We start from the raw sequence: 14,289 nt of genomic DNA, 5'->3' as shown, positions 1-14,289 counted from the left end.
TAAATATTTCGACAGATGTGCCAAGTCTATATGGAATCGGATGTTAATTTGGCGATTTATGAGCTTCATGGGTACTCAAAATTTCAATATTTTGTGGGGGAGGGACCGATATTGTTAATTTTCACACCTGTCCTAGCACTGACGCAAATATTAGGATTCGCAAAGTCGGAGCAAATTCGGATAAGCCTTTCTCTTTCCGTGCAAAAAATTTGTTTTTTTTTTTGAAAATTTCGACCTTTTGTGGGGGAGGTACCAGAAGGAGTGGGCCGATATTGTTCATCTTAACACAAAACCTTGGGTTAATATAAATATTTGGATGTGTGAAATTTGAAGACAGTCGGACTCTTACATAACATTTTATGAGAGTTGTAATTATTCAAAATTTTGACCATTTGTGGGGGAGGTACTTGATGGAGTGGACCGATATTGCCTATTTTCACACCTGAACTAGCACTGACGCAAATATTAGGGTTTGCAAAGTTGGAGCAAATTCGGATTATCCTTTCTCTTTCTGTGCAAAAAATATATTTTTTGAAAATTTCGACCTTTTGGGGGAGGACAACGAATGTTTTCTCATCGGAGAAAACCAAATTCGGCAGTTCACCACTTTCGGCAAAGCGAAGTAAATCTTTATCTCTTTTGAGAGTATTTTCTTTCTGTTGCGGTGTAAGTTATTCCACTTTTTGGAATTTCAATGGTTTTATCCCGAGCTCATTTTTCAATATTTGCCGAATGGAATATTGCGAAATGTTCAGCTCACAAGCCATTTTTTGGCCACTGCGACGCGGGTGTCGATCAAGTCGCTTCTTTATTTTTCGGACCATATCTGCTGATGTTGTTGTTTTCATCCGTCCACTTCTTTGACGTCGGGCTACGCTACCAGTACCAGTAACACTGTAACGAGCGATGGTACGAGACACAAAATATTTATTCACATTTAAATGCTGGAGTGCTCTAACGATAGCCACTTGTGGCTTTCCAGCCAAATATAAAGAAATCACACTATCACGCTTGAATTCCATCACGAATAACTTTTTTCTGGAAAATTCTCACCAAAATGCTTTTGTTCGCTTTTAAACAATATAATAAGCTGTTACTGGAATAATTTTAACAGCTGTCGGACGAGTGGCTTGAAAATGACAGCAGTCTGAAATTGGTTGCAGTTTTTTTATCTTACCCTGTAGATTTTCTATGAGAAAATCTATGATATTTTCTATGAAAAGATACTACAGATGTTTAATGAGAAAATCCAGGAGATTTTCTGTAAGAAAATCGATGAGATTTTCTATGAGAAAATCGATGTGATTTTCTAAGAGAAAACCGATGAGATTTTCTATTAAAAATGTTTTTGAGATTTCGTCTGAGATTTTCTATGAGAAAATCTGCAGATTTTTTTTTTTACTTATTTGTATACACTCCACCATAAGTTTGTCATTCCGTTTGTAAAACTTCGAAATATATATTTTGGGCTTCACAAATTATATAAATTTTTGATCAGATTCGATATCTATTTAACGGGATATCGTCGATATCTATTTAACGTCTGTGGAAATCAAAAATTGATAAAATTTTATTTTGGTATTGACAATGGACCATGCAGATCCACGTTGAAGATGGACCATGTAGCTCCATGTAACGGTACCTACCGATATTCGATATTTTGCGACAATATTCACCGGAATTGTTTCCAATTTGGTATTTGATATCCGTAATGGATGCTACATCCTATGACAGAAAATTGTCTGTGCAGGTCCACGTCTTCGTATAGCCCTTATGTAACGGTACCTCCCTATATTCAGTATTTTGATGATTTCAGCTTCATTATTTTTTTCAAGTTTCGCATTTGAATATTGTTATGGCTAAGAACAAAGACCCTGATATAACAGCTACATTCGGTATTTTTAAGATTTCAACAGAATTTTTAAGTTTTATTGTTTTGAGAATTGCCAAATTCGTTCCAAATGGTGGAGGGTATTCAAAGTTCGGCAGGGCCGAACTTACAGCTTTTTTATTTGTTTTAGCACATCTTCTAAAAAGAGATTACCAATTAGCCTTTTTTGCGTATAGATGACCATTTGCCCCATTTATGTGTGTGCTCTTTTAGCGCTAATCTAAACAAATTCGCACACCATCCATCCATTAATAAATCGTTTTATTTATATCTCGGCCATAATTTTCTATTTTTCTTTTCTAAACATTAAAACAATTTATTATAAATCGTTTGCGGATTTATTTCGAGTGAAAAAAAACCAAAATCGAAATGCTACCGCAACATATCCTGCATTACACCGTGGCAAACTCATTCATTATGCTAATGGTTTGTCGCCATGCCACAGACCATCACTAACTTAAATGCAACGAGTGAGTGCCTCCGACAAACCAACAAAACTCACAATCTAAACTACAGCAGCAACAACAACGCCAACAACTATCACCGCTGGCAGTTATTAAATAATTCATTAAAATGACAGAAGAAAAACAAAACACATCTTTTATGTGACAGCCTAAAACGTCCGACAATTAACATGACAGGAGTGGAGCATGGCGCATAAAAATGTGTAACAAGCAGCTAAACACCCCCTCCCCCCTTTTCACGGTTTGTCCACCACGGGACCATGCAAAAAGCCTAAGACCGGCAATTGCTTGCCTGCTTGCTCGATCGACATAACTAAGTGGTGGCATTGCTTTTGTTTTTGTTTGCAAGGCTTCATTTGGTCTTTGAACCAAAAAAAGTAAAACTAACTATGTGGCAAGTGGTATGCCACAAAGTGCCGCCACAACAATAACAACAACTACACCACCAATAATGTTAAGTATGTTTTAAAGCACAAAAACTCATCATCAATTCGCTTGGTTCGGATAAAACACATTGTTGTTATTGTTGTTGGTCTTGTGGTTTCGTGACTGTTGTCTCTGGTGGCTTGCTGCCTGGCAGGCTGCCTGGTTTGTGGTGCGGAATCTCACGGTTGCAAATGACAACTCTTGTTGTTGTGCCTCAACCGACCGAGGTTTTGTCAATACACGCCGTAAATTTGGTTAGCCGATTTAAAAGAATGCCATCGAACCAAACACCGGAGAACATTGAATCATCGCAGTTTAGCCATACAATTGACACATACGAAACCAGAAGTTGGTATTCGATTGACAAAGAATGCAATGGCAAAGTAATTTAAATTTTCATTAAAAGGGAGCATTGATGAGGACAGAATATAAATAAATAATTGGATCTTTTAATCAAGTAAAAAAACATTAAGTTCGGCCGGGCCAAACTTTTAATACCCTCCACCTTAGGGTAAATTAACATTAGAAGAAATGTGGCAAAAACCATTAAAATGCCGAATATCGGCAGGTATCGATTTCGTGGGGCTATACCAAATCGTGGACCTAAATATACAATGTTTCGCCAAAGGAGCTAGAACCCATTATGACCTACAAATACCAATTTTCAGACAAATCCGTGAAAAAATGTTTGCAAAAACAATCAAATTACCGAATATCGGCAGGTACCGTTATATGGGGGCTATACCAAAACGTGGACCTATAATTACAATGACTCGCCACACGAACTAGGACCCATTATGACCCACAAATACCAATGTTTAGACAAATCAGTGAAAAAATATGGCAAAACCCATCAAAATACCGAATATCGGGAGGTACCGTTATATGGGAGCTATACCAAATCATGGACCCATACATACAATGTTTCGCCAAAGGAGCTAGAACTCATTATGACCTACAAATACCAATTTTCAGACAAATCCGTGAACAAATGTGGCAAAAATCATCAAATTACCGAATATCGGGAGGTACCGTTATATGGGGCCTATACCAAATCATGGATACATACATGCAATGTTTCGCCATCGGAGCTGGAACCCATTATGACCCACGAATACCAATTTTTAGACAAATCAGTGAAAAAATGTGGCAAAACCCATCAAAATACCGAATATCGGGAGGTACCATTATATGGGGACTGTACCAGACCGTGGACCGATATATCTCATTTTCAATACCAAACATCCTAGAAACAATACAAATTGCTCTGCTAAATTTTGGCGCTCTACGTCAAATAATGTGGGCTGTATGGTGATTTCAACAGACAGACAGACGGACAGACAGACGGACAGACAGACGGACATCGTTAAATCGACTTAGAATTTTATGCTGATTATGAATATATATATCCCACGAAGTGTCTACGACGAATATTTAAGGATGTTACAAACGGAATGACAAAGTTAATATACCCTCCTTTCCAAGGTGGAGGGTATAAACATATCGATTGGTTGTTTGTACTTTTATCGAAGACCAACTGAACTTTCATAAGGAGAACAATAGGTCCTTTTATATAATTTCTACAACTATTTTTAAGGAAGGTGGAAAGAGTTATAGTCGGGAGATTGTAATATACCCGACTGCTACTTATCTGTTTAAGTCGAGCTGTTAATACCAGATTTTGCACCGTTTGGCAAGATTTAGGAAAAAGCATTCTCTTCATTTGTGAATTGTGCTCAGCAATAAAAAATTATGAAATTAAAGAGCAGAGGCTTCCGAGGCATTACAATACAAAGATATTTCGTGCCAGCTATGGAATGTAACATAGACACACCTCTGCCAAATTTTGACGAGATCGATACGGTTTTGGATATACAGGGTGAGATGAAAAAAATGCAACCAAGTTCAGACTGCTGTCATTTCTAAGCCCCTCGTCCAACAGCTGTTAAAATTATTCCAGTGACAGCTCATTATATTGTTTACAAGCGTACAAAAGTATTTTGCTGAGAATTTTCCAGTAACAAAGTTATTCGTGATGGAACTTAAGCGTGATAGTGTGATTTCTTTAAATTTGGCTGGAAAGCCATAAGTGGCTATCGTTAGAGCACTTCAGAATTTAAATGTGAATATATCTTTTATGTCTCGTACCATCGCTCGTTACCGTGATCCTGGTACTGGTAGAGTTGTCCGACATCAAAGAAGTGGACGGAAGAAAACAGCAACATCAGCAAAATTGTTTCAAAAAGTAAAGAAGCGACTTGATCGAAACCCGCGTCGCAGCGGCCGAAAAATGGCTCGTAAGCTGAACATATCGCAATATTCCATTCGGCAACTATTGAAAAATGAGCTCGGGATAAAGCCATTGAAATTCCAAAAAGTTCAAAAACTTACATAGCTACTGAAAAAAATAGACTCAGAAGCGCCAAGGAGTTGCTTCGCTTGGCCGAAAGTGTTGAACTGCCAAATTTGGTTTTCTCCGATGAGAAAATATTCGTTGTCCAGCTGTTTGTAAACAAACAAAATGATCGTGTTTACCCTCCCAAGAGGTCAGCTTCGGTTGGCCACAAATGGCAAATCGCCTGGACTCCGCTGATGCATATAATTTATCTCTAATGGTGCAATTAAAATTCCCAATTTCTAAGTAAAAGAAAAACACGTTTAATTTATCCTCTCTACCCCTTATCCCAAAATTGGAATAAATCTCTTTGTGTTTTTTAATGGCCTTGAACTGGTCGGTCTAATTTCTATTTTTTCTTGGCCGTAATGGCCAGCCTTGCATTAAACCAAGGTTTTGTTTTGGCTCCAAAACTCTTTTGTGTAATCAAATAAATGAAAAAATACTTTTTAATGAAATGGTTAAAAAGGCAAGTAAAAAAGCTGTAAGTTCGGCCGGGCCGAACTTTGTATACCCTCCGCCATTTGATACAAATTTGGCAATTTTCAAAAAAAATAAAATCCGTTAAAAATCCTGTTAAAATCTTAAAAATATAGAATGTAGCCGTATATTAGGGTCTATACGACGACGTAGACCCTGCATAGGTAACTTTTACAACAAGCTATTACAATATTTAAAAGCGAAACTTGAAAAAATCTGTTTATAAATGGTAGCTAAAATTATCAAAATGCCGAATATAGGGAGGTACTATGGGGGTTATGTATCTGTAGTATCCATTACGAACTTCAAATACCAAATTTGAAACAATTCTGGTGAATAATGTCGCTAAAATCATCAAAATACCGAAAATCGGGAGGTACCGTTATATGGGGGCTATACCAAAACGTGGATTTACATGGCCCATTTTCTGTTTTATGCTGTAGTATCTACCACAAACTTCAAATGCCAATTTTCGAACAGTTCCGGTAAATAATGTCGCTAAAATCATCGAAATACCGCATATCGGGAGGTACCGTTATATGGGAGCTATAGGATGACGTGGACCTGCACAGACAATTTTCTGTCATAGGCTGTAGTATTCATTACGAACTTCAAGTACAAAATTTGAAATAATTCCGGTAAATAATGTCGCTAAAATCATCAAAATACCGAATATCGGGGGGAACCGTTATATGGGGGCTATTCGAAGACGTGGACCTGCACAGACAATTTTCTGTCATAGGCTGTAGTATCCATTACGAACTTCAAATACCAAATTTGAAAAAATTCTGACGAATAATGTCGCTTAAATCATGGAAATACCGAATATCGGGAGGTACCGTTATATGGCGGCTATACGAAGACGTGGACCTACACGGCCCATTTTCAATACCAAAAGTCCTACAGACATAATGTACATTTGAGTAAAATTTTATCTGTCTACTTCAATTCGTTCGGAAACTAGAGTGATTTCCACAGACGGACGGACATTGATAAATCGATATAGAATTTTATGCTGATCAAGAATATATATACTTTGTGGGGTCTAAAATATATATTTCGAGGTGTTACAAACGGAATGACAAACTTAATATACCCTTCATACTATGGTGGAGGGTATAAAAATGCACCACCAAAAAAAGAGCTCTTCATTAAAAAAAGGACTTTAATGAGCAGCTGTCTATAAATTTCCCACAAAAAAAGGATCCCCATTTTAACCCGACAAAACAACGAAAACTCTCTGTAATTTATAACTTTATTTCATATTCCCGCTGTAGTCTTGAGATTTAGATAAGCTTTGTAAATAAATAAAGAAAGCAAGACAGCCGAGCAGTGTTAGCGTTGGACATCAATTGTTTGCCGTTTTGTGTTAAAATGAAAGTTTATTTTTGCTGGCTTTCAAACTTTTTTGGCAACACGCACACACACACAGACATAAACAAACCAAATGAGACAAGGTTCAACATCAGTCACTTGAAATTGCGGACCGAGAAATTGACCTCAATGGTGAGCGGAGGAATTGGTCTTTCGTCCTCACACTCACAGAGAGACAGATTAACCCCACTTGACACTTAAAGTTTTAAACAACTTTCTAAAGTTCTTGGCAATTTGGGTGACAACTGAATGCTTTGGCTACTTTTTTTTGGCTGTAATTTGTGTTTTTTCTACTCTTTTTACAATTTTACTAGCCATTTCTTGAACCACTTGCCGCTTTGCTGGTTGGTCTCTGACCAGATGGCAGCACAGTTTTTTTTTTTATTTTTTGGCAATTTGTCTGTTTAAATTGCATTTGATTTTCGCACAAAGTCCCATTAAAGTTATTCGATGAGATGTCAGGGATTCAAATGTTAAACTGAAGTACTTATTGTGGCCTAATTGTAATTGCGCTTTTATTTGCCATTTGTGGCAGAAACAATAGAGTCAATTGGAAACGAAGGATAATTAAGACGAACATCAAAAAATTTTCAATGAAAAGTCTTGTGAAGGTCTCTTATAGACTGACGACCTTCAAATGGTCTTTCGTCTGTAGAAGGGGATTTCTGGTGTCAATATCAGATTTTTAAATGTCTCCTGTCCAATGAAAATTTTTAATTTCCCCTCCGTCTATAAATTCTTCTAAATTCTTCTAAAGGAATTGTATCAAGTTAAAAAGCAGTAAGTTCGGCCGGGCAGAACTTTGAATACCCTACACCATTTGGAACGAATTTGGAAATTTTCAATAAATAAAATCTTAAAAAAAAGTGTGTCAAAATATTAAAAATACCGAATATACATAGGCCTTGTCTGTCATAAGCCATTACCATATTCAAATTCGAAACTTGAAATAAAAGGTGAAGAATGTTGCTAAAATCATCAAAATATCGTATATAGGGAGGTACCGTTATATCGGAGCCGTGTGAAGATCTGGACCAGCATAGACAATACGCTGTCATAGGCTGTAGCATCCATTACGAACTTCAAATACGACATCTCAAACAATTTCGGTGAGTATTGTACCTAAACTCGTCAAAATACCGAATATACGGAGGTACTGATATATGGGGCCTGTACGAAGACCTGATCCTATATAGAGAATTTTCTGTCACAGACTGTAGTTCCCATTATGAACTCTAAATACGTAATTTGAAACAATTCCGTTTAATAATGTCGCTAAAATCATCAAAATACCGAATATTGGGAGGTACCGTTTTATGATGGCTATACGAAGACGTGGGCCTGCTCAGACAATTTTCGGTTTTAGGCTGTAGTATCCATTACGAACTTCAAATACCAAATTTGAAACAATTCCGTTAAATAATGTCGCTAAAATCATCAAAATACCGAATATCGGGAGGTATCGTTATATGGTGGCTATACGAAGACCTGGACCTGCATAGACAATTTTCTGTCACAGACTGTAGTTCCCATTATGAACTCTAAATACGTAATTTGAAACAATTCCGGTGAATAATGTCGCTAAAACCATCAAAATACCGAATATTGGGAGGTACCGTTTTATGAGGGCTATACGAAGACGTGGATCTGCACAAACAATTTTCTGTCATAGGCTGTAGTATCCATTACGAACTTCAAATACCAAATTTGAAACAATTCCGGTGAATAATGTCGATAAAATCTTGAAATTACCGAATATTGGGAGGTACCATTATATGAGGCCTATACGAAGACGTGGATCTGCACCGCACCAATTTTCTGTCATAGTCTGTAGTATCCATTCAAACTTCAAATACGTCCGTCTGTCCATGTATTCCTGTAAACAAAATGCAGGTGGCATTTATTATACGAAAAAAATATGAAATTTTCAAACAATATTTGTTTGGCCCAAGGACGAACCCTTTCAAAATCGGTTCAAATTGAAATTTAGCTCCCATATATATATCTTCAACCGATTTCGTATTATTTGTACACCAAAAAATCAATATCTTTGCAAATGACTTGCATTTTGGAACATACGACAAAATTCAGTCTAGAAGCAAGTACATCAAATTTGCTGAAAATCGGTTCAGAAATAGCTATAGCTCCCACATATATGTTTCCTCCTTCATATGCCTAATATGCCTTCCACATGAATAATATTTGGTATTAGATAACTTATGGAGCTTAAAAATGCCTCTGACAAATTTTATCGAGATCAGTTCAGATTTGGATATATCTCCCATATATACTTTTATCCGATTTTAGGTTTGTTGTGTACCAAATGGCTAACATCAGCCCCAATCGACTGAATTTTGGTACTTCCAACGGAATTCAGTCTAGAAGCAAGTACATACAATTTTGTGAAAGTCGGTTCAGATTTTGCTATAGCTCCCACATATATGTTTCATCCGATATGGGGTTTTAGGTCCCTCACATGCGTAATATACACTGCACAACAATGATCTTTGGTACCAAATATTAGATACAGCTCAGAAATAAGTGCCTAATTATTTTCAAGATCGGTTCAGAGTTGGGTATAGCTCCCATATATATATTTATCCAATATCAGGTTTATTGTGCACCAAATGACTTATATCCGTCAAAATGTACTGAATTTTGGCAATTCCGAGCGAATTCGGGCTAGAAGGAAGTACAATAAGTTTGGTGAAAAACGATTCAATTATAGCTATAACTTACATATATATATTTTCATCCGATTTGGTACCAAAGACCCTCACATGCGTAATATGCAATCCACAACATTGATATTTTATACTGTAACGACAGGATTTCTCCTCTTGGAGATATTTTATTTTTGAGACAGAAAGAGCAAGACAGTGGTTTACGTTTTGATATTATGTTTTTATTTAAAATGGAACCTGAACTATATATAGATTAGAACAACTATCCTACTCGTCTTCGGTCCGGGATTGGGGGTTCTTCCACTCGAGACCTGGATAAGTACTCAAGGAACGGGACAAGGATACAGGAACAGGGTGTTCAGGATTCGGGATGGATTCTCTGCGAGAGACCTGGATAAGTACTCAAGCAGGATACAGGATGTTCAAGAATACGGCTGCAAGAGATACGTTTGCAAGATACCTTAATAAGTACTCAAGCACTACGGGATATTCAAGGATATGATTACAAGAGACCTTAATAAATACACAAGCACTACAAGGATCTAGGATAAGTTTGCAAGAGACCTTAATAAGTACTCAAGCACTACAGGGTATTCATGGATATGATTGCAAGAGTCCTTAATAAGTACTCAAGCACTACAAGGATCTGGGATATGTTTGCAAGAGACCTTAATATGTACTCAAGCACTACAGGATATTCAAGGATACGGTTGCGAGAGACCTTAATAAGTATAGGATGTTCAAGGATATGCTAAGGATAATATCGGGATTCAATGACTAGAGAACTGTATAAGTTCTCTAGGGAAGGATGTCCAGGATAAATTTCTAGATAAGCACTTACCGGTTTGGTCTTGAGAAGTTCACGGTCTGGCACTGATTGCCACGATTCTGCTATCGACTGCCCGGCTCCACCACGTGCTCGCAGTGGAGTAACGGGAACTTGTTTACAAAAATTTGGTTATCACAACAACATCACATGTGCTCATCATCGCCAATGGTAGTGATGAGTGGACACTGATCTGTTGTTGTGGTAACTGTTTACCTTTATTGAGTGTGGTTGCTCGCATAGAGTTTGTGTGGGCAAAAATGACGAAGGATTTTTGCCGTCACAATACCGGACATCAGATACAAATTACTATGCCAAATTTTATCGAGATCGGTTCAGATATATAGCTATATAACATATCTGATATAGGTGAAAATATATTCAGAGTTGGATAAAGTTCCAAAAAGTACCTTCGTCTGTCTGGCTGGTTGGTGCGCACGATAACTCTCGAAGGGAGTATCTGATTTGGTCCAAACTTGATACATCATAGTATTATTATTAAACTTGTGATCGACTTGGGCAAAGTCGAGCCACTCCTTCTGGTACCTCCCCACAAATGTGCAAAATGTTTACCTCATAGAAAGAGAAACGATCATTGGATTTTATGAAAACTTGGTACATTCGAAGATTTTTGCCAGTGGTATGATGAACGGATTGGACGGACCACTCCTTCTATTGGGAATAACCATCAAGCACATAAAACGAGAAATGAGGATCTGATTACTTTCAAACTCGACAAAGAGTTAAAATTTTAAATAACTGTAACTCTTATGAAACGCGAACTTTCCGAAACATTATCAAATATCTCATATAAACAGAAAATATTTGCCCACTCCTTGGGAACCTCCCAATAATTTGAATATCCATAAAGCAAGTCAATATATATTTTAATAACCGAACATTGGCTGAGGGTATGCAGCTGTTAGCAATACCGAGTGATTCCATTTCACTTGTTTCTTCCACATATTGTTGTTGTAAGGTTGATTTTTCTACTGAAAGGGTTGTAGTTCCGTCATGCCGAATTTTATTCCGTTTTTTTCCTGTTTTTAGCATTTCTACAATTTTACCAGTATTCGTCGAACATTGCTGACTAATACAGATTACCTCCCATCGTTTGCGTAAAATATTCACAATATTGAAGACACATTTTAGCTGATATTATAATTTTTAAGCTTATTTTTCCGCCAAAACATAATTGATGATTTTGCCTAGCAAAGAACTCAATATGTTGCCACTTTATGAAAAGGCATAGTTCTTTTCCTCTCTTTCGGTTGGTAAACTCAATTTGTCTGAAATTTATGTTGTCTCATTACAGGCTAATAATTGATCAAAATATTCTTTTTTTTTCTGTTATTTTTTTGGAAGCATCAGCATAAATTACCAATAAATTATCTTCGATGGCTGTAGCGAACTTTCTCAAGAGCTGTGGTGGTGCGCTGAATAAACATTAATCAATTCATTAGGAAAGTAATTGAAAATTTCAAAATAAATTGTTTGCCAATAAAAGCTGCTATAGGGTATTTAAATTTGATGATGGAGTGTATTTTGGGTGGAAGGAAATAAGAGGTAGCAGAGAGGGCAAGGGAGAGGACAAGCTGATTGAAAAGAGAGATTAAACTTTAAAGTGTTTTTATTGTTTACTAGCAAGTGCCCGCTACTTCGTATACCAAAACGTGGACCTACATGGTCCATTTTCAATACCAAAAGTCCTGCAGACATAATATACATTTGAGTAAAACTTTATCAAACTACTTCATTCCTTTCGGAAGCTTTTTGTGATTTTATCTTTTTTGAAATAACAAAATATTGCAAATGTTTTTTGCCTCTCTTTACACAGTGAGAAATAATTTGTTATCTTTAAATTTTCTTTTATAATTTATTGCTTAAGTTTGCTTTGTTTTTAACGTCAATTTGTAATCGAAATTCGTTGATAGAAATTCGGAGCTATATTTACAAAATTATTTCACTTAGAGTTCATTTTAAAAGACAAAAATATATCAATGTCCATCAACAATTTATGAGCGGGCATTTTCAGAAATTTTATATAGAGAAATTTTATATAGGAAGGGAGGAAGAGGAAGAAGAAGAGAGAGAGGAAGAGAGAGAAGAAAAGAGAGAGAGCGAGGAAGAGATTAAGAGAGAGAGAGAGTAATAGAGAGAGAGTAATAGGAAGGGAGAGAGTAATAGGAAAGAGAGAGTAATAGGAAGAGAGAGAGAGAGGAAGATAGAGAGAGAGAGGAAGATAGAGAGAGAAGGAAGATAGAGAGAGGGGAAGATAGAGAGAGAGGAAAGGTCATTGACCCCAGGTCAAGAGGTCATTGACCCCAGGTCAAGGGATAGAGGAAGAGAGAGGAAGAGGGAGAAAGAGAGGAAGAGGGGGAGAAAGGAAGAGGGGGAGAGAGGGAGAGAGAGGAAGAGGGATAGAGAGGAAGAGGGATAGAGAGGAAGAGGGAGAGAGAGGAAGAGGGAGAGAGAGGAAGAAGGAGAAAGAGAAGAGGTCATTGACCCCAGGTCAGGGGGTCATTGACCCCAGGTCAAGGGGAGATAGGAAGAGGGAGAGAGAGGGAGATAGAGGAAGAGGGGGAGAGAGGAAGTGGGAGAGAGAGGGAGAGAGAGGAAGAGGGTAGGGGGAGAAAGAGGGTGATAGATTGGGAGAGCGAGGGTGATAGAGAGGGAGAGAGAGAAAGGAAGAGGGAGAGAGGAAGAGGGATAGAGAGGAGGAGGGAAAGAGAGGAAAAGGGATAGAGAGGAAGAGGGAGAGAGAGGAAGAGAGAGAGGAAGAGGAAGAGAGAGAGAGAGGAAGATAGAGAGAGAGGAAGAGGAAGAGAGAGAGAGAGAGGAAGATAGAGAGAGAGGAAAGGTCATTGACCCCAGGTCAAGGGAGAGAGGAATAGAGAGAGAGAGGGAGAGAGATAGAGAGAGAGAGAGAAAAGGTCATTGACCCCAGGGCATTGTCAAGAGGTCATTGACCCCAGGTCGAGAGGTCATTGACCCCAGGTCAAGAGGTCATTGACCCCAGGTCAAGGGGTAATTGACCCCAGGTCAAGGGGTAATTGACCCCAGGTCAAGGGGTCATTGACCCCAGGTCAAGGGGTCATTGACCTCTCTCTCTCTTCCTCTCTCTCTTCTTCTCTCTCTCTCTTCCTCTCTCTCTCTTCCTCTCTCTCTCTTCCTCTCTCTTCCTCTCTCTCTTCCTCTCTCTCTCTTCCTCTCTCTTCCTCTCTCTCTTCCTCTCTCTCTCTTCCTCTCACTTCCTCTCTCGCTCTTCCTCTCTCTTCCCCTCTATCTCCCTCGTCCTCTATATCCCTCTTCTTTTATCTTCCTCTATCACCCTCTTCATTTTTCTCGCCCTTCCTATCTCTCCCTCTTCCACTCTCTCCCTCTTCCTCTTCTTCTCTCTCCATACCTCTCTGTCGTTTTCTTCCTCTCTTTCCCTGGGGGAATTGACGCCATGCCAGAATGTCACTGCCCCATTACAAGAGGTATATGACATCATCTGAAGAGGTCATTGATCGCATGTCAAGAGGTCATTGACCCCTGCCCAATAAGTGATTAACCCCATGTTAAGAGGTCATTGGCCCCTTCTATACACAAAAAATCAGGAATTTCGATCAGATACCAAGGTTTACCGTTTCTCGTGGTCAAACTCCTAGGTTTCTTATACTTCCTTTAAAGGTATCCGTTTTCAAAATTGTAGCTCTTTTAAAAGAATGCTTTTAATGTGAGAAAGTAGAGGGTAATAGAATAAG

The sequence above is a fragment of the Musca domestica genome, unplaced genomic scaffold (assembly GCF_030504385.1).
Source record: "Musca domestica strain aabys unplaced genomic scaffold, Musca_domestica.polishedcontigs.V.1.1 76, whole genome shotgun sequence".
NCBI classification, from domain to species: domain Eukaryota; kingdom Metazoa; phylum Arthropoda; class Insecta; order Diptera; family Muscidae; genus Musca; species Musca domestica.
Note: the sequence above shows the minus strand (reverse complement) of the source record.